Source organism: Henckelia pumila, chromosome 3, assembly GCF_033568475.1.
Source record: "Henckelia pumila isolate YLH828 chromosome 3, ASM3356847v2, whole genome shotgun sequence".
NCBI lineage: Eukaryota > Viridiplantae > Streptophyta > Magnoliopsida > Lamiales > Gesneriaceae > Henckelia > Henckelia pumila.
In genome coordinates this window covers 59,192,686-59,214,530 of record NC_133122.1, presented here as the reverse complement: position 1 = coordinate 59,214,530, position 21,845 = coordinate 59,192,686, and positions in this window count along the sequence as shown.

The following is a 21,845-nucleotide window of genomic DNA, read 5'->3' as shown; positions in this document are numbered from 1 at the left end:
GTTTGAAGCAACCCAAGGTGTTCCCTGAGATGCCTCTGCATTTTCATGATGGAATCCACGTCACTGTCTTCCATCTCTTGTTAAGAAATCTGTAAGAATATTTTCATGAGATTTAATAATAACAATATCAAAAATATAATTTAGACATAATACTTGCCATCTTAATAACCTAACTTTCTCAGATTTAGATTCAATCTTATTTTTTAAGAAAGCTTTTACCTGGGTGTTATCAACCTTTAGCGTGAATTTTTTAGCAAGTAAAAATAATGGCCATTTTTCGAAAGCTCTTTTAACTGCATAAAATTCCTTTTCGTTGATATGCCATCTGATAGCATCTGATTTTGAAAAAAGACCGCTACAATATCTGCATGGTATTTCTCCATCCGGAGTGATCTTGGTAAGGACTGTTGCCCACCAATCGTCAGTAGCATCCGTAAATAAAACCAGATCATCTTCATCTTCAGGTATAACCATTTTTGGGAGATTCTTACATATCTCCTTTAATTGGTTTACCCCTTGAGTATGGTCTTCGGTCCATATAAACCTAGCATCCTTTTTTAACAAAGGACTGAATACCTTTCTGTACATTGCTAGGTTGTTAATGAACATCCCTGCGAAATTAACTACTCCAAGAAAACTTTGGAGTTGTTTTATGTCTTTGAGTTTATCTGAAAAATTCTTTACCTTTTCCACAATATGGGGTTGTAGAATTATTCCAGTTTCATCAATCTCAATACCAAGGAATTCAATTTTTCTTGTTGCTATGACTGCTTTCTTTTCAGATAAGACCAGTCCTTCTTGTTTACAAATTTTAGAGAAAATCTCTAAGTGTTTAACGTGTTCGTCTATATTTTTTGATGCTATAAGAATATCATCAATATAAACAAACATAAAGTTGAAATAATCTTTAAAAAGGTTATCCATCTTTCTTTGAAATATCTGGGGTGCATTAGCCAATCTCATAGGCACAACTTCCCAAATATAGTGTCCTTGTGGAGTAGAGATGGCTGTGAATTTCTTACTGCCTTCTTCCATTCAAATCTGGTAAAATCCAGACTTACAATCAAATTTTGAGAACACTCTAGCATTTCGTACACAACTAATTAGGTGTTCTCTACTCGGTATGAAGTACCCATCAAACTCCAGGATTTTATTAATATCTTGGTAGTTAATAACTAACCTGAGTTTTCCTCTTTTTATTTCACCATGATTTCTGACCAGAAATCCTGGGCTGCTATATGGTGAAACTCCTTCTTTGATTAGACCAAGGTCCAAATGTTCCTTGATAATTATTCTCATATCCATTTGATCTGTTATGTTCATCGGTATAGGCTTATATCTAACGAATTCATACTCTTTGCCTTCATTTAGAGTAAGACTAGCTTTGAGTTGATTTCTATCCTACCATGCCAAAGGATGCTCTTTGTAACTTTCTTTGAGCCTCTTTTTGACATCTTCAAGGGATACCTTATTTTCTAACTCTATATCTCTGTGATTTAGAGTCACCTTGAGAAGCTCCATATCCTCTGTTTGGAGTTCTTGTTCTGTTGTTATTTTCAACATGGTTTCTCCAAACCTTCTTGGATCTTTCATTTTTGGGTGAAAAAGTTGTCATTTATCACCACGCTGGCTGCGAAATATTATCGGCAATTGTCGATAAAAAGAAACTTTGAGTCTTTGAACGATAATTTTATGATCACAAATTGTAGTGAACATAAGTCTTCTTGACTCATTGTCTTGTGTGTACTTCTTAAACATTTGTAAGAAGTTATTTTCTAATAGGATATCAGCTCCTGTTGAAAGAGTGGGTGCCCGGTTAGCCAACTTGTGGCTAAAGGACTTTTATGACTCTATGTATAAACAATCTTTGTTTAATATAATTTATATTCATTAATGACATTTTCTTTATCTTTCTTCATATTGTTATATTATGATATACTATTGCTGTTTTGATAAAGACCTTGAATATACTATAGTGTAAGTAAGATGAGATAGTGAATAAAGAGAGATCACTATTATGAAACACATCTTATAGTCACTGTATATTCTAAACAGTTCCTAGTCAATTGAGCCGTCCGCAAATAAGGATAAAGATCGCTCGAGATTGAGACTAGCATTTGTGATGCCAAGTACCACGTTTCATTGGTAATGAACATGGAGATGTTCAAAGCATGCAAATGGATATTCATATGATGAATGATCGAACTACCCTATTCGGACTTTCCAAGTGGTTATCACTTATCGATTGGATAAAGTCCGCGGTTTTGATTGTATACCATTAGTCCTTATTACTTGAAACATCATTGAGACTTTATATGCTAGTACTGCACTTTGACTCGTTTACCGACTCTATTGGGGTCATCAGGTGTCGGGATTGGGTACAGTTACGACACATATAAGAGTCGATGCTTTGTTGTCAAGGATTCACCACATAATTGCGAGTGTGGATATCCTATGCGATCTGAGGAGATATTAGTGTGACAAATCTCTGGCCAGAGTACTCGATGTGATTTAGGTTACTTGGTTTCCTAGTAGCACATGCGATGTCACTATTTGATCTTCAAGATGCATTGCATAGTTATCGAATCTCGAACAACTCTCGATGTACCAATGGTTGTTGATTCGATCGGGATATTTGGATGAAGGGACTTTACTGTACGCTAACCAAAATCTACTGGTTCTTGCAGGCACTATCAGTGATACCTAGGGAATCATGGGGCGATGTTGCTAGACGCTCTTACCATGATTCGATGGGTAAGTCGAAAATTGTTGTTCCGAGTCACAAGGAGTTGTGAGCCCACGGCTAGCTGTATCCCTGAACCGTTGAGGGTTACACAAGTAATGGATTACTAAAACCCCATAGAGATAGTTAAATTTAAAGAGTTAAATTTAATGAAAGAGAAGTTGGACTTCTTAACTAAAGGGAGTGAGATTTCCTAAAATGACATAGGGATGGACATTTTTGGAAATCACTGAATTCGGAATCAGAAAAATTATCTTGACTCTAAAAGATGCAGAAATGGTTTCTGTGCACATTGGTGAAATCAGTTTATCAATCGGAGTCACGATGAATTTTATATTAATTTCTAGAACAACGGGCTTGCCTTGTTGGGCTTAAGTTATGGATTGTGGGCTTTAAGGAGTTAGAGTCCTAATACAATTATAACTTAATCTAGTCTAGAAATTATCTATAAATAGGCAGCAGTGTTCGAAAATTCCATACAGTTCATTCTTGAATTTTCGAAAATACTGCATCAAATTATTCAAGAGGATTTTCGAAAATTCCTCTGTCCCTTTTGAGAAAATTCGGACTGTGATTTTTGTGAAAAATTGCAATCCGAATTAACAGATCAAATTTGTTTATTCTCTACGTAAAACTTCTGATTGATTTCTAGTGCAGTCAATCAGAGGGTTTCTTTTTTCGTTCGTGGACCTAATTCCGGTGATTGATCGTGACGCCATCGGTTCCCGGGATTTACAAGTAGAGCAGATTAAGTTCTGTTGGTGTCCATAATCTCGCTTCGAGAGTTTAAGGTAAAATATTTAATTGTGATTATTTGTTTTACTTACACATATTTAATCGTAAAAGTTTTGATACCCTTGATATGGAATCGTTCCATATAATAAAATAAAATTTTTAAACTTCCGCTGCACCGGGTATCAATTCTTGATTGATCTGAACACGTTTTCCAATAGTGATATCAGAGCCAGGTTGCTCAGATCAAATGATTAAATTGATCGATTGTACAAATTTTTTAAGCCTCGGTTTTTGAAACAAAACGAATTTTTAAAATAAAAATTTAATGGGAAAATCGGGCAGCGATCGTCGCTGCCCAAGGGCAGCGATCCAAGGCAGCGTTGGGCGCTGCCCAGGGCAGCGACGGGCTGCCCTGCCCGGGCCCCCTTTTTGGGCGCGGTCCCGGGCAGCCCGGAAAAATTAATTTTTAATTTTTAATTAAAATTTTAATATTTTAAAATTCTAGTTTTTGATCCGATCGAAAATTGTTTTTGATTGGTTCACGAGGCATCGGATCGAATTGTTCGAGTCCGAAAATTTTAAAATTAATTTTTGGATAAATTTAAATTTTTGGAAAATTTATAAATTTTATCCGTTAAATTAAATTTTATAAAATTAATTATTTTGGTACAATTGATGATAAGATATGATCTTATGGATGGATAAGATAAAATTTTATCTTTTAAATTATGATGCCTTTGCATGTTTATCCAATTATTTAATTATTAAATTAATTATTGGATAAAAGATGATCGATTGCCATGACCAATATTTTAGGTGTATGTTAGGTAATTTATATTTGTCTTATTGTTGTTGGATTTTATTAATGCGCTTGGTTTATAGCCCAATATGATTGTCATTTGTAATAAAAAGTGGGTCTGGTTTATGGCTCGTTCCCACCCCTAAAAATGTATCACATATTTGTCATCGAAATTTATTGTAAATTTATGAGACTTAGTGGGAGACAAAGATTTGAAGACAAGGTGGGCCCAGCAGACAATGAAGACCGAAAAAATATAAATTGGAAGCTCAATGTAATAGGATTGCATTGCATACTTGCATATCACCTAGGATTGGACTTAGACTCGTGATTGGCAACCACGGGTCGATTAGTTAATGGGATCGATCATCCTTAAATAATATATGATATTATTGATGTATGCATGTTTAGACTAAATTGTATGAATCTTGCAAGCATACATAAATTGCATGATGAGACAGACTTTCAAAAATTAAAATCTCTCATTTTAAATATGATTTAAAATTGATATCAAGATTTATAAAAGAGAATTTAAATATTGTTTAAATGTTCATACCTTCCATCAACGATCAATGTATGAGATGCTACCCGCGGATACGGTCTGGCTCATATTATTGGGGGGGCCCGTTCGTCGGAAAGCTGTACATTGGATCGACACATGTTGTAAGTTGGGTGGAACTCCCATGGGATTGGCTCATATTATTGGGGGATCCACATGGCGACCGTCCATCACAACTTAATATTGATGGGTTATCTTGACATGTCACAATAAACGGCGTCATATTATTGGGCCCTTATTGGACATGAGTTAAAATAATGGGGGTTACTTTGGAAGTAATTGGGCTCTACCTTTTGAAAATTATGGTTGGCTGATATTATTCGGGACTATGATTTGTCAATTGGACTCCATGTTCCCACTAAGGAAAGGAGATTCCCGTTTTCACTAGAGGGTAGTGAAATCGTTAAAATAATGGGAGTGAAATTCATAAAATTAAATTTTGCCATATTTTATGTATTAGTAAATTAATTAAACAATCACTGATTATTGTCTGTTTCTTTTCAGTATTTCATTACAATGAATTCGCGAAATCCACTATACTCAATTCTCGAACAAAATAAATTGACTGATGCAAACTATACGGAACGGTTCCGTAAATTAAAAATTGTTCTAAATTCGGAGAAAATTTTCTACGTGTTAGAAAAGAATCCTCCAAAGGAAGCACCGGCTAATATAAGTCCGGAAGAATTGACAAAACTTGATCAATGGTGGGACCATGATATCAAGGCTAAATGTTATATGCAAGCTTAAATGTCTGATGAACTCCAGAGGCGATTTGAGGATGCCGTGAATGCTGCTGACATACACATGTACCTCAAGGAACTTTTTGGAGCTCAGTCAAGGTCGGAGAGGTATGCCACCGTCAAAGAGCTCATGACATGCCGCATGCGAGATGAGACTTCGGTCCGTGAGCATGGGGTACACATGATTGGGCTCATTGAAAAGTTGGTAACACTCGATTTGACATTGGAGCATGAGCTAAACGCGAACTTGTTACTTCTTTCACTTCCTTCGTCGTTTGACGGATTTGTGGTGAACTTCAATATGAACAAGATAGAGGCCACCCTTGAAGAGATGGTTAATATGCTTGTGTCTTATGAGGCCACATTAAAGAAGGATAAACCGGTACTCTTGGTTGGCTCCTCTTCTTACTCCAAGAAGGGGCCAAGTGGAAAGGGTAAGAAACGTTATGCCCCACCCAAAAAAAATTGTACCACAAAAGAAGGCCAAGACAAAAGCTTCAAACGTGAACATATCCGGAGATGTTTGCCATCACTGCAAGAAACCCGGTCATTGGAAACGTAACTGCAAGGAATACCTCGAGCAGTTGCGAACTGCAAAGGGTATGTTTTACATTGAAATAAATGTTTCACTTAATACTACTTATTGGGTATTAGATACCGGATGTGGATCTCACATTTGCAATGATTTGCAGGTGATGACAAGAAGTCGTAAGCTTAGGATGGGTGAGACCCAGCTGAGGCTCGGAAATGGTTCTAGAGTTGAAGCCAAAGCAGTGGGAGACGTTTATTTAGTTTTGCAGAACAATTTTAAGTTATTTTTTAGAGATGTTTTATTTGTGACAGATTTAGTTAAAAACATTATTTCTGTTTCTATGCTTGATAGAGATGGTTTTTCTTGTAATTTTGTGAATGGGATTTGCAATATTTACAAGAATGAATGTTTGATTGGAAATGGACAACTTGAAAACGATCTATATAACTTAAAATTAAAAGACGTTCCAATTAATTATGTTGATAAACCGGTAACAACAAATAAAAGGAAAAACGATAGTCAAAACCCGGAAAACCTTTGGCATGCTAGGCTAGGTCATATTTCCTCAAGGAGGATGAACAAGCTAGTGGGAGAGGGCATGTTTGATATGTCTGATATTAACTCTCTACCTACTTGTGAGTCCTGCCTAAAAGGAAAAATAACTAAATCTCCTTTCAAAGGGAAGCCTGAACGTAGTCAAAATCTGTTGGATTTGATCCATACAGATGTTTGCGGACCATTTAGTATCGGTAATAAATTTGGTCACACCTACTTCATTACCTTTACTGATGATTATTCGAGGTATGGGTATTTATATTTAATGAAATATAAGTCTGAATCATTTGAAAAGTTCAAAGAATTCAAGGCTGAAGTAGAAAACAAACAAGGTAGAAGTATTAAAGCACTTCGATCGGATCGAGGTGGAGAGTACTTAAGTACCGAGTTTTTGAGCTATCTAAAAGAGAATGAGATTCTCTCTCAGTGGACTCCTCCTATGACAACTCAGCTGAATGGTGTCTCGGAGCGTCGTAATCGAACTTTGTTGGACATGGTTCGATCTATGATGAGCTTTACTGAGCTCCCACCTTCGTTTTGGGGCTATGCGCTTGAAACGACGGTATTGTTGTTGAACAATGTCCACACTAAAGCAGTAGATAAAACTCCATACGAGTTATGGAATGACAAAGCTCCTAAGTATTCGTACTTAAGGATTTGGGGATGTCCAGCTTACGTGAAGCAGACAGTGGGAGATAAGTTGGATAGTCGATCCACCTTATGTTATTTTGTAGGATATCCGAAGAATTCAATCGGATATTATTTCTATCATCCTACTGAAACAAAAGTGTTTGTTTCAAGGAATGCCACCTTCATGGAGAAGGAGTTCATATTAGATAAGAAAGGCAAGATGATGGAACTCGAAGAAATTCGAGAAGAACCCGAGATACAAAATAACGATCCTACACCTCAGAAACCATTGATTGACATGCCTATATCTAGGAGATCCGAGAGGACTTCTAGACCTCCTATTCGATATGGTCTTCTTTTTGAAGGGGATCAAAGTGAACCCGACATTGGATGTGATCCAAAAAACTTCAAGGAAGCAATTTCTGATGCGGATTCTAATTTATGTCTTGAAGCTATGCAGTCGAAAATAGATTCGATGCATTCGAACCAAGTTTGGTCTTTAGTAGATCCTCCCGATGGAATTGTTCCAATTGGGTGTAAATGGATCTACAAGAGAAAACTTGGGCCTGACGGTAAGGTATTGACCTACAAAGCACGATTGGTGGCAAAAGGTTATACTCAAAGACAAGTAGTTGACTATGATGAAACTTTTTCACCAGTCGCAATGTTCAAGTCCATAAGAATCCTTATTGCCATAGCAGCTTGGTATGACTATGAGATATGACAAATGGATGTAAAGACTGCATTTTTTAATGGAAACATTAAGGAAAAGATCTATATGATGCATCCTGAGGGATACACATCCATAGGAAGCGAGCATAAGGTATGCAAGCTTCAGAGATCAATCTATGGTCTCAAACAAGCATCAAGAAGTTGGAACCAGAAATTTGATAAAACAATAAAGGATTTTGGTTTCATCAAGAACCCGGAAGAACCATGCGTGTACAAGAAAGTAGTTAAGGATGCGGTAACATTCTTAGTACTTTATGTTGATGACATCCTACTCATTGGAAATGACGTAGGGATGTTGCAGTTAACAAAGATATGGTTATCAGGTAGATTCTCGATGAAGGACTTAGGTAAGGCATCCTATATTCTAGGAATACAGATCTATAGAGATAGATCTAAAAGAATGATAGGACTCAATCAATCAACCTACATCGACACCATATTGAAAAGGTTTTCAATGGATGGGTCCAAGAGAGGACATCTACCTATGTGTCATGGAGTTTCTTGATCCAAGTCTATGTGTCCCAAGACTGATGAAGAGATAGAAAAGATGACACACATACCATATGCGTCAGCCATAGGTAGTATCATGTATGGGATGATATCTACCAGACCGGATGTGGCCTATGCTCTGAGCGTCACGAGCAGATATCAAGCCAATCCCGATCAAATGCATTGGAAAACCGTGAAGGATATTCTTAAGTACTTGCGAAGGACTAAGAATTTATTCATGGTTTATGAAGGGAGAGAATTGAAGTTGGAAGGCTATACTGACTCTAGCTTCCAATGTGACGTGGATGACTCAAAGTCAACCTCTGGATTTGTATTTGTGCTCAATGGCGGTGCTGTCTCTTGGAAAAGTTCCAAGCAGGACACCACAGCGGATTCCACCACTGAGGCAGAATACATTGTAGCATCAGCTGCGGCTAAAGAGGCGGTTTGGATAAGGAAATTCATCCAAGAGTTGGGTATAATTCCTGAAGCTGTTGGTCCAGTCCCGGTGTAATGTGACAACACGGGTGCCGTTGCTCAGGCAAAGGAACCAAGGTCTCATCAGAAGTCCAAACACGTACTGAGGAAATACCACATCATCCGGGATATCGTGGAAAGAGGAGACATCACTGTCGAAAGAGTGGCCTCTACAGACAATATCGCTGATCCACTTACTAAGCCCTTGCCAGGACCATTGTTTGACAAACATCGCGAAGCAATGAGATTACGTAGTATGACTAGTTGGCTTTAGGGAAAGTGGGAGATTGAAAGAGTGGGTGCTCGGTTAGCCAACTTGTGGCTAAAGGGCTTTTATGACTCTATGTATAAACAATCTTTGTTTAATATAATTTATATTCATTAATGGCATTTTCTTTATCTTTCTTCATATTGTTATATTGTGATATACTATTGCTGTTTTGATAAAGACCTTGAATATACTATAGTGTAAGTAAGATGAGATAGTGAATAAAGAGAGATCACTATTATAAAACACATCTTATAGTCACTGTATATTCTAAACAGTTCCTAGTCAATTGAGCCGTCCGCAAATAAGGATAAGGATCGCTCGAGATTGAGACTAGCATTTGTGATGCCAAGTACCACGTTTCATTGGTAATGAACATGGAGATGTTCAAAGCATGCAAATGGATATTCATATGATGAATGATCGAACTACCCTATTCGGACTTTCCAAGTGGTTATCATTTATCGAGTGGATAAAGTCCGCGGTTTTGGTTGTACACCATTAGTCCTTATTACTTGAAACATCATTGAGACGTTATATGCTAGTACTGTACTTTGACTCATTTACCGACTCTATTGGGGTCATCAGGTATCGGGATTGGGTACAGTTACGACACATATAGGAGTCGATGCTTTGTTGTCAAGGATTCACTACATACTTGCGAGTGTGGATATCCTATGCGATCTGAGGAGATATTAATGTGACAAATCTCTGGCCAGAGTACTCGATGTGATTTAGGTTACTTGGTTTCCTAGTAGCACATGCGATGTCACTATTTGATCTTCAAGATGCATTGCATAGTTATCAAATCTCGAACAACTCTCGATGTACCAATGGTTGTTGATTCGATCGGGATATTTGGATGAAGGGACTGTACTGTACGCTAACCAAAATCTACTAGTTCTTGCAGACACTATCAGTGATACCTAGGGAATCATGGGGCGATGTTGCTAGACGCTCTTACCATGATTCGATGGGTAAGTCGGAAATTGTTGTTCCGAGTCACAAGGAGTTGTGAGCCCACGGCTAGCTGTATCCCTGAACCGTTGAGGGTTACACAAGTAATGGATTACTAAAACCCCTTAGAGATAGTTAAATTTAATGAAAGAGAAGTTGGACTTCTTAACTAAAGGGAGTGAGATTTCCTAAAATGACATAGGGATGAGCATTTTTGGAAATCACTGAATTCGGATTCAGAAAAATTATCTTGACTCTAAAAGATGCAGAAATGGTTTTTGTGCACATTGGTGAAATCAGTTTATCAATCGGAGTCACGATGAATTTTATATTAATTTCTAGAACAACGGGCTTGCCTTGTTGGGCTTAAGTTATGGATTGTGGGCTTTAAGGAGTTAGAGTCCTAATACAATTATAACTTAATCTAGTCTAGAAATTATCTATAAATAGGCAGCAGTGTTCAAAAATTCCATACAGTTCATTCTTGAATTTTCGAAAATACTGCATCAAATTATTCAAGAGGATTTTCGAAAATTCCTCTGTCCCTTTTGAGAAAATTCGAACTGTGATTTTTGTGAAAAATTGCAATCCGAATTAACAGATCAAATCTGTTTATTCTCTACGTAAAACTTCTGATTGATTTCTAGTGCAGTCAATCAAAGGGTTTCTGTTTTTCGTTCGTGGACCTAATTCCGGTGATTGATCGTGACGCCATCATTCCCGGGATTTACAAAAAGAGCAGATTAAGTTCTGTTGGTGTCCATAATCTCGCTTCGAGATTTTAAGGTAAAATATTTAATTGTGATTATTTGTTTTACTTACACATATTTAATCGTAAAAGTTTTGATACCCTTGATATGGAATCGTTCCATATAATAAAATAAAATTTTTAAACTTCCGCTGCACCGGGTATCAATTCTTGATTGATCTGAACACGTTTTTCAACACTGGTATCAGAGCCAGGTTGCTCAGATCAAACGATTAAATTGATCGATTGTACAAATTTTTTAAGCCTCGGTTTTTGAAACAAAAAGAATTTTTAAAATAAAAATTTAATGGGCAAATCGGGCAACGATCGTCGCTGCCCAAGGGCAGCGATCCAAGGCAGCGTTGGGCGCTGCCCAGGGCAGCGACGGGCTGCCCTGCCCGGGCCCCCTTTTGGGGCGCGGTCCCGGGCAGTCCGAAAAAATTAATTTTTAATTTTTAATTAAAATTTTAATATTTTGAAATTCTAGTTTTTGATCCGATCGAAAATTGTTTTTGATTGGTTCACGAGGCATCGGATCGAATTGTTCGAGTCCGAAAATTTTAAAATTGATTTTTGGATAAATTTAAATTTTTGGAAAATTTATAAATTTTATCCGTTAAATTAAATTTTATAAAATTAATTATTTTGGTACAATTGATGATAAGATATGATCTTATGGATGGATAAGATAAAATATGATTTTATCTTTTAAATTATGATGCCTTTGCATGTTTATTCAATTATTTAATTATTGAATTAATTATTGGATAAAGGATGATCGATTGCCATGACCAATATTTTAGGTGTATGTTAGGTAATTTACATTTGTCTTATTGTTGTTGGATTTTATTAATGGGTTTGGTTTATAGCCCAATATGATTGTTATTTGTAATAAAAAGTGGGCCTGTTTATGGCCCGTTCCCACCCCTAAAAATGTATCACATATTTGTTATCGAAATTTATTGTAAATTTATGAGACTTATTGGGAGACAAATATTTGAAGACAAGGTGGGCCCAGCAGACAATGAAATTCGAAAAAATATAAATTGGAAGCTCAATGTAATAGGATTGCATTGCATACTTGCATATCACCTAGGATTGGACTTAGACTCGTGATTGGCAACCACGGGTCGATTAGTTAATGTGATCGATCATCCTTAAATAATATATGATATTATTGATGTATGCATGTTTAGAATAAATTGTATGAATCCCGCAAACTTACATAAATTGCATGATGAGACAAATTTTCAAAAATTAAAATTTCTCATTTTAAATATGATTTAAAATTGATATCAAGATTTATAAAAGAGAATTTAAATATTGTTTAAATGTTCCTACCTTCCATCAACGATCAATGTATGAGATGCTACCCGCGGATACGGTCCGGCTCATATTATTGGGGGGGGCCGTTTGTCGAAAAACTGTACATTGGATCGACACATGTTGTAAGTTGGGTGAAACTCCCATGGGATTGGCTCATATTATTGGGGGATCCACATGGCGACCGTCCATCACAACTTAATATTGATGGGTTATCTTGACATGTCACAATTGAAAGAGTGGGTGCCCAGTAAGCCAACTTGTGGCTATGGGCTTTGATGACTCTTTGTACAAACAATCTTTTGTTTAATATTATTTACACTTTTATTAATGGCAATGACTTTATCTTTCTTCATATTGTTATATTGTGATATACTATTGTTGTTTTGATAAAGACCTTGAATGTACTATAGTGTATGTAAGATGTGGTAGAACATGGAGATGTCTATCATGAAATACATCTTATAGTCACTGTATATTCTAAACTGTTCCTAGTCGATTGAGCCGTCCGATAATAAGGATAAGGATCGCTCGAGTTTGAGACTAGCATTTGCGATGCGGAGTACCACGTTTCATTGGTAGGGAACATGGAGATGTTCGAAGCATGCAAATGGATATTCATAGGATGAATGGAGATTCATAGGATGAATGGAGATTCATAGGATGAATAATCGAACTACCCTATCCGGACTTTCCAAGTGGTTATCACTTATCGAGTGGATAAAGTCCGCGGTTTTGGTTGTACACCATTAGTCCTTACTACTTGAAACATCATGGAGACTCTATATGCTAGTACTGTGCTTTGACTCGTTTACCGACTCTATGGGGGTCATCAGGTGTCGGGATTGGGTACAGTTACAACACATATAGGAGTCGATGCATTGTTGTCAAGGATTCACCACATACTTGCGAGTGTGGATATCCTATGCGATCTGAGGAGATATTAGTGTGACGAATCTCTGGCCAGAGTACTTGATGTGATTTAAGAAATGGTTTCTTAGTAGCACATGCGATGTCACTAATTTGATCTTCAAGATGTATTGCATAGTTATCGAATCTTGAGCGACTCTCGATATACCAATGGTTGTTGATTCGATCGGGATATATGGATGAAGGGACCGTACTGTACGCTAACCAAAATCTACTGGTTCTTGTAGGCACTATCAGTGATACCTAGGGAATCATGGGGCGATGTTGCTAGGCGCTTTACCATGATTCGTTGGGCAAGTCGGAAATCGTTGTTCCGAGTCACAAGGAGTTGTGAGCCCACGGCTAGCTGTATCCCTGAACCATTGAGGGTCACACAGTGTAATGGAGTTTTAATCCCCGTTGAGATAGTTAAATTTAAAGAGTTAAATTTAATGAATAAAGAAGTTGGACTTCTTAAATAAGAGTAAGGGAGTAGGATTTCCTAAAATGACATAGGGATGGACATTTTTGGAAATCACTGAATTCGGATTCAGGAAAATTTATCTTGACTTTAAAATATGCAGAAATGGTTTCTGTGCACATTGGTGAAATCGGTTCATCAATCGGAGTCACGATGAATTTTATATTAATTTCTGAACATGCGGGCTTTGCCTGTCGGGCCTCAACTTATGACTAATGGGCCATAAGGTGTTAGTGGCCTGCATTATAAATAAGTTATTGCAGTACAGAAATTAGACACAACAGGTCATAATTTTGAGAGACAAAAATCGAAAACCCTAGTCTCCCTCTCTCAATTTTCGGCCGACCCCTCCCTCTCTCTGTCAGAGAAATTCCGGTCTGTGATTTTGAATTGCAGTCAGGAATAACGAATCAGATTCGTTTAATCTCTTCGCAGAAAAACTTCTGACAGATTTTCTAGTGCAATCTGTCAGAGGGATTTAAACCTCATTCGTGGACCTGATTGAAGGAGTTCATCGGTTCCAGGGAGAGACAACAAGAGCAGATTAATTCTGTTGGTGTCCAATAATCTCGCTTCGAGATTGAAGGTAAAATTTAATAATTGTTATTTAAATTTTACACACACTTATAATTTAATCGTTGAACGGTTGATACCCACACTATGGAATTGTTCCATAATAAAATTTTTAAACTTCCGCTGCACCGGGTATCAATCGTGATTGATCTGAGAGACGCGTTTCCAACAGTGGTATCAAAGCCAGGTTGCTCAGATCAAACGATTAAATTAATCAATTGTACAAAAATTTTTGAGTCTCGGTTTTTGAAACAAAATAAATATTTTTAAATAAAAAAAAATTTTCGGGGGCAAAACCCGGGCAGCGATTGGATCGCTGCCCGGTGGGGCAGCAATTGTTGCTGCCCCGGGCGGCGCACAGCGCCGCCCAGGGGCGGCGCTCGGCGCTGCGCAGGGCAGCGCTGGGCGCTGCCCAGGGCGGCGCACGGCGCCGCCCGGGGGCGACGCTCGGCGCCGCCCAGGGCAGCGCACGGCGCCGCCAGGGCAGCAACCGTTGCTGCCCTAAAGGGGCAGCCGGGCTGCCCCGGCCCGCGCCCACGGGTGCGGGCCGGCCCGGGAGTGTCCCGGGCGGCCCGCGGGAAAAATTAAATTTTTATTTTAAAATTAATTTAATGTGTTAAAATTTTATTTTTGGTCCGGTCAAAAATTGTTTTTGATTGGTTCACGAGATTTCGGATCGAATTGTTCGAGTCCGTAAATTTTAAAATTGATTTTTGGATAAATTTGAATTTTTGGAAAATTTTAATATTTTATCCTTAAATTGAATTTTGAAATCAATTATTTTTGGTACAATTGATGATAAGATTTGATCTTATGAATATATTAAATAAAATATGATTTTATCTATAAAATTGGATTTTGTAGATAAAATATGATTTTATTTGATAAAGAGATAAAATATGATTTTATATGTAAAATGAGATTTTATATATAAAATATGATTTTATCCTGTTTAAATTTGAAATGCCACTGCATGTTATCCAATAAATTAATTTTGAATTAAATGTTATTGGATAAGGATGATCGATTGCCATGACCAATTTTGTAGGTGTACGTTAGGAATTTACATTTGTTTTTATTGTTGTTGGTTTTATTAATGGGCCTGGTTTATGGCCCGATATGAATGTCATATGTAATAAAAGTGGGCTTGGTTTATGGCCCGTTCCCACCCCCTAAAAATGTATCCCCTACTTGTCATTGTTATTTATTGTAAATACATTAGATTTAGTGGGAGATCAAGATTTGAAGATGGTGGGCCCAGCAGACAATAAAGACGAAAAAATGTAAATTGGAAGCTAATGTAATAGGATTGCATTGCATACTGCATATTACCTAGGATTGGACTAAGACTCGTGATTGGCAACCACGGGTCAATTAGAAATGGAATCGATCATCCTATATAATATATGATATTATGATTGTATGCATGTTTTAGACATAATTGCGTGAATCCGGCAAGCATGCAATAAAATGATTATGATGAGACAAATTTTTTATAATTAAAATCCCTCATTTTAAATATGATTTAAAATTGATATCAAGATAAATAAAGGAAATTTAAATTTGTTTAAATGTTCCTACCTTCCATCAACGGTCAATGTATGTGATGCTACCCGCGGATACGGTCCGGCTCATATTATTGGGGGGGCCCGTCCGTCGGAAAGCTGTACATTGGATCGACAAATGTTGTAAGTTGGGTGGAACTCCCATGGGATCGGCTCATATTATTGGGGGATCCACATGGCGACCGTCCATCACAACTTAATATTGATGGGTCATCTTGACATGTCACTTTAAACGGCGTCATATTATTGGGCCCTTATTGGACATGAGGTAAATACATGGGGGTTGCTTTGGAAGCAATTGGGCTCTACCTTTTGAGAATTATGGTTGGCTGATATTATTCGGGACCATAAGTTTGTCAATTGGACTCCATGTTCTCACTAAGGAAAAAGTTTCCCGTTTTCACTAGAGGGTAGTGAAATCGTTAAAATAGTGGGAGTGAGATTCATAAAATTAAATTCGCCTATTTTATGTCTTAGTAAATTGCTTAAACAATCATTGATATATGTCTGTTTTTCTTTTCAGTATTTCATACAATGAATTCGCGTAATCCATTATTCTCGATCCTCGAACAAAACAAGTTGACTGGCGCCAACTATACGGAATGGTTCCGGAAGTTGAAGATTGTCTTGACTTCGGAGAAAATGCTCTACGTGTTAGAGAAAGCACCTCCGAAGGAAGCACCAGCTGATGTAAGTCCGGAGGAATTGGCCAAACTTGATGCATGGTGGGACCATGACATCAAGACCAAATGCTATATGCAAGCCTCGATGTCTGATGAACTCCAGAGGCGATTTGAGGACACCGTGAATGCTGCTGACATTCACGCTCAACTCAAGGAACTTTTTGGGGCTCAATCGAGGGCTGAAAGGTTCGCTACTGTTAAGGAGCTGATGATGTGTCGCATGCATGAAGGGACTTCGGTCCGTGATCATGGGGTACGAGTGATTTGGCTCATACAAAAGTTAGCGACCCTTGATTTGGTGTTGGAGCATGAACTCAACGTGGATTTACTGCTTCTGTCTCTTCCTTCTTCGTTTGATGGATTTGTGATAAATTTTAATATGAACAAGATAGAGGCCACCCTTGAAGAGATGGTCAATATGCTTGTGACATATGAATCCACACTTAAGAAGGATAAGCCAGCTTTCTTGGTGGGCTCCTCATCTTCTGCTAAGAAGGGGCCAAGTATGAAGGGCAAGAAACGTTCTGCCCCACCCAAGAAAGTCGAGCCCGAGAAGAAGCACAAGACAAAGGCTTCAAACAATGCAAAATCCAAGGATGTTTGCCATTACTGCAAGAAGCCGGGTCATTGGAAGCGCAACTGCAAGGAATATCTAGAGCAGTTGGGAACTGCAAAGGGTATGTTCTATATTGAAATAAACATTTCACTTAATACAACTTCTTGGGTATTGGATACCGGATGCGGATCTCACATTTGCAATGATTTGCAGGTGATGACAAGAAGTCGCAGGCTTAGAATGGGTGAGACCCAGCTGAGGCTCGGGAATGGTTCCAGAGTTGAAGCTACGGCCATTGGAGATGTTTGTTTAACTTTGCAGAATGGTTTTAAGTTATTATTAAGAGATGTTTTATTTGTTCCAGATTTAATTAAAAACATTATTTCTATTTCTATGCTTGATAGAGATGGTTATTCTTGCAATTTTGTGAATGGGATTTGCAATATTTACAAGAATGAATGTTTGATTGGAAATGGACAACTTGAAAACGATCTATACAACTTAAAACTAAAAGACGTTCCAATAAATTATATTGATAAACCGGCGACAACAAACAAAAGGAAAATCGATAGTCAAAACCCAGCAAACCTTTGGCACGCTAGGCTAGGCCATATTTCCTCAAGGAGAATGAACAAGCTAGTGGGAGAGGGCATGTTTGATATGTCTGATATTAACTCTCTACCTACTTGTGAATCCTGCCTAAAAGGAAAAATGACTAAATCTCCTTTTAAGGGGAAACCTGAGCGTAGTCAAAATCTGTTGGATTTGATCCATACAGATGTTTGTGGACCATTTAGAGTTGGGACTCAATATGGCCACACCTACTTCATTACCTTTACTGACGATTATTCAAGGTATGGGTATTTATATTTAATGAAATATAAGTCTGAAGCATTTGAAAAGTTCAAAGAATTCAAGGCTGAAGTAGAAAACAAGCTAGGTAAAAGTATTAAAGCACTTCGATCGGATCGAGGTGGAGAATACTTGAGTACCGAGTTTTGGACTATCTAAAAGAGAATGAGATTCTCTCTCAGTGGACTCCTCCTATGACACCACAGCTTAATGGTGTATCGGAGCGTCGTAATCGAACTCTGTTGGACATGGTTCGATCTATGATGAGCTTCACTGAGCTTCCACCTTCGTTTGGGGCTATGCGCTTGAAACGGCGATATTGTTGTTGAACAACGTCCACACTAAAGCAGTGGACAAAACACCATACGAGTTATGGAATGGCAAAGCTCCTAAGTATTCGTACTTAAGGATTTGGGGATGTCCTGCTACGTGAAGCGGACAGTGGGAGATAAGTTGGATAGTCAATCCAGCTTATGTTATTTTGTAGGGTATCCGAAGAATTCAATCGGATATTATTTCTATTATCCTGCTGAAACAAAGGTGTTTGTTTCTAGGAATGCCACCTTCTTGGAGAAGGAGTTCTTATTGGATAAGAAAGGCGAGATGATGGAACTCGAAGAAGTTCGAGAAGAACCCGAAATACAAAATAACGATCCTATGCCTCAGGAACCATTACCGGACACGCCTGAACCTAGAAGATCCGAGAGGACTTCTAGACCTCCTGTTCGATATGGTCTTCTTCTTGAAGGGGATCAAGATGAACCCGACATTGGATGTGATCCAAGAAACTTCAAGGAAGCAATTTCTGATGCGGATTCAAATTTATGGCTTGAAGCTATGCAGTCTGAATTGGATTCGATGCATACAAACCAAGTTTGGTCTTTAGTAGATCCTCCTGATGGAATTGTTCCAATAGGGTGTAAATGGATCTACAAAAGAAAGCTTGGGCTGATGGTAAGGTATTGACCTACAAGGCACGATTGGTGGCAAAAGTTATACTCAAAGGCAAGGAGTTGACTATGATGAAACCTTTTCACCAGTTGCAATGTTCAAGTCCATAAGAATCCTTATTGCCATAGCTGCATGGTATGACTATGAGATATGGCAAATGGATGTGAAGACTGCCTTTCTTAATGGAGACATTAAGGAAGAAATCTATATGAAGCAGCCTGAGGGTTCACATCCATGGGAAGCGAGCATAAGGTATGCAAGCTTCAGAGATCAATTTATGGTCTAAAACAAGCATCAAGAAGTTGGAACCAGAAATTTGATGAAACAATAAAAGATTTTGGTTTCATCAAGAACCCGGAGGAACCGTGCGTGTACAAGAAAGTAGTTAAGGATGCTGTGACATTCTTAGTACTTGGTTGATGACATCCTACTCATTGGGAATGATGTAGGGATGTTGCAGTCAACAAAGATATGGTTATCAGGTAGATTCTCGATGAAGGATTTGGGTGAGGCATCCTACATTCTTGGATACAGATCTATAGAGATAGATCTAAGAGAATGATAGGACTCACTCAATCAACCTACATCGACACCATATTGAAACGGTTTTCAATGGATGGGTCCAAGAGAGGACATCTACCCATGTGTCATGGAGTTTCTCTATCCAAGTCTATGTGTCCCAAGACTGATGCAGAGATAGAGAATATGACACATGTACCATATGCGTCAGCTATAGGTAGTATCATGTATGGGATGATATCTACCAGACCGGATGTAGCATTTGCTCTGAGTGTCACGAGCAGATATCAGTCTAATCCTGGTCAAATGCATTGGAAAGCCGTGAAGGACATTCTTAAGTACTTACGAAGGACTAAGAATATGTTCATGGTATATGGAGGACGAGATCTGAAATTGGAAGGCTATACCGACTCTAGCTTCCAAAGTGACTTGGATGACTCGAAGTCAACCTCTGGATTTGTGTTCATGCTCAATGGCGGTGCTGTCTCTTGGAAAAGTTCCAAGCAGGACACCACAGCGGATTCCACCACTGAGGCTGAATACATTGCAGCATCAGCTGCTGCTAAAGAGGCCGTTTGGATGAGGAAGTTCGTCCAAGAGTTGGGCGTCATTCCTGAATTTGTTGGTCCAGTCCCGATGTACTGTGACAACACGGGTGCCGTTGCTCAAGCAAAGGAACCAAGGTCTCATCAAAGATCCAAACACGTACTGAGGAAATACCACATCATCCGGGAGATTGTGGAAAGAGGAGACATCACTGTCGAACGAGTGGCCTCTGCAGACAATATCGCTGATCCGCTTACTAAGCCCTTGCCAGGACCATTGTTTGACAAACATCGCGAAGCAATGGGTCTACGTAGTATGACTAGTTGGCTATAGGCAAGTGGGAGATTGAAAGAGTGGGTGCCCAGTAAGCCAACTTGTGGCTATGGGCTTTGATGACTCTTTGTACAAACAATCTTTTGTTTAATATTATTTACACTTTTATTAATGGCCAATGACTTTATCTTTCTTCATATTGTTATATTGTGATATACTATTGTTGTTTTGATAAAGACCTTGAATGTACTATAGTGTATGTAAGATGTGGTAGAACATGGAGATGTCTATCATGAAATACATCTTATAGTCACTGTATATTCTAAACTGTTCCTAGTCGATTGAGCCGTCCGATAATAAGGATAAGGATCGCTCGAGTTTGAGACTAGCATTTGCGATGCGGAGTACCACGTTTCATTGGTAGGGAACATGGAGATGTTCGAAGCATGCAAATGGATATTCATAGGATGAATGGAGATTCATAGGATGAATAATCGAACTACCCTATCCGACTTTCCAAGTGGTTATCACTTATCGAGTGGATAAAGTCCGCGGTTTGGTTGTACACCATTAGTCCTTACTACTTGAAACATCATGGAGACTCTATATGCTAGTACTGTGCTTTGACTCGTTTACCGACTCTATGGGGGTCATCAGGTGTCGGGATTGGGTACAGTTACAACACATATAGGAGTCGATGCATTGTTGTCAAGGATTCACCACATACTTGCGAGTGTGGATATCCTATGCGATCTGAGGAGATATTAGTGTGACGAATCTCTGGCCAGAGTACTTGATGTGATTTAAGAAATGGTTTCTTAGTAGCACATGTGATGTCACTAATTTGATCTTCAAGATGTATTGCATAGTTATCGAATCTTGAGCGACTCTCGATATACCAATGGTTGTTGATTCGATCGGGATATATGGATGAAGGGACCGTACTGTACGCTAACCAAAATCTACTGGTTCTTGTAGGCACTATCAGTGATACCTAGGGAATCATGGGGCGATGTTGCTAGGCGCTTTACCATGATTCGTTGGGCAAGTCGGAAATCGTTGTTCCGAGTCACAAGGAGTTGTGAGCCCACGGCTAGCTGTATCCCTGAACCATTGAGGGTCACACAGTGTAATGGAGTTTTAATCCCGTTGAGATAGTTAAATTTAAAGAGTTAATTTAATGAATAAAGAAGTTGGACTTCTTAAATAAGAGTAAGGGAGTAGGATTTCCTAAAATGACATAGGGATGGACATTTTTGGAAATCACTGAATTCGGATTCAGGAAAATTTATCTTGACTTTAAAATATGCAGAAATGGTTTCTGTGCACATTGGTGAAATCGGTTCATCAATCGGAGTCACGATGAATTTTATATTAATTTCTGAACATCTTTGCCTGTCGGGCCTCAACTTATGACTAATGGGCCCTAAGGTGTTAGTGGCCTGCATTATAAATAAGTTATTGCAGTACAGAAATTAGACACAACAGGTCATAATTTTGAGAGACAAAAATCGAAAACCCTAGTCTCCCTCTCTCAATTTTCGGCCGACCCCTCCCTCTCTCTGTCAGAGAAATTCCGGTCTGTGATTTTGAATTGCAGTCAGGAATAACGAATCAGATTCGTTTAATCTCTTCGCAGAAAAACTT